Genomic DNA, 1,090 nt, shown 5'->3' on the forward strand with positions numbered 1-1,090 from the left:
CCTTTGGATTGACTAAATATCTCATTCAACAATGGCATGAACTTAATTTCTTTGTTATAATATTACAAGAATGACACAATTACTGGTATATGGGCATTAATTGAAAGCAAGAATCTGTTTGATTAATTAAAAATTGTGATCGCTCAACGTGGTAAATACACACATTAAAAACTCTAAACAGAATAGTCTTGGAGTTGTATTGGGGGGTTATTTTGTGACATTTGGAAAGTAGGCTAATCGGTCTAACCTGGTACCAGTGAATGCCGCTAAGCTAGGCTAATCGGTCCAGGGCTGTTTCCCAGACGCATCGTAGCGCTATGTTCATCGTAGCGCTATGATGAACGCCCTAGCTTACGATGAACGTAGCGCTACGAGGCCTCTGGGAAACTCAGCCCAGGTCTCCATATTGCACACACAGAGTTGAAAATGCTTCATACTGCTTGTCTAACCCCAGGGAAGATGGTAAACAAGCGTATTTCCCAAAATGTTGGCCCTGTCCTTTAAGTATGGTTCATCAGATGCTGACAGCTTTTTGGGTCTTCCACAGCATTTTTTGTCTTCAACATGCCCAGTTTCTACACATTTATTCATGACAGATGTCAATAACTTTTGGGAGAATCTTTTTTTTTTTTTTTTTTTTTACAGCAAATAAACACTTACCCAGATAAATATTTAAACAATTCTTGGGTGGCCTAGGACTTTTGCACAGTACTGCAGTTTATCAGTAATACAATACCCGACTGATACACCATACCTGGCAATGATGAGGCTCCATATTTGATGACTTCATGGACACTTTGCGATTCCATTGGTTGATCCAAACAAGATTCCAAACTGGTAGGAAAAGAAGTCAAAAGGCAGCCGTCAGGTCTATAAAGACAGCTCAGGAGAAGAAGAAGAAGAAGAAGAAGAAGAAGAAGAAGAAGAAGAAGAAGAAGAAGAAGAAGAAGAAGAAGAAGAAGAAGAAGAAGAAGAAGAAGAAGAAGAAGAAGAAGAAGAAGAAGAAGAAGAAGAAGAAGAAGAAGAAGAAGAAGAAGAAGAAGGGTCTTCATTCAATTGAGACAGTAGTTACTGTGCCTGTCATCTATGA

This window comes from Borostomias antarcticus (assembly GCF_949987555.1).
Source record: "Borostomias antarcticus genome assembly, contig: scaffold_94, whole genome shotgun sequence".
Lineage (NCBI taxonomy): Eukaryota > Metazoa > Chordata > Actinopteri > Stomiiformes > Stomiidae > Borostomias > Borostomias antarcticus.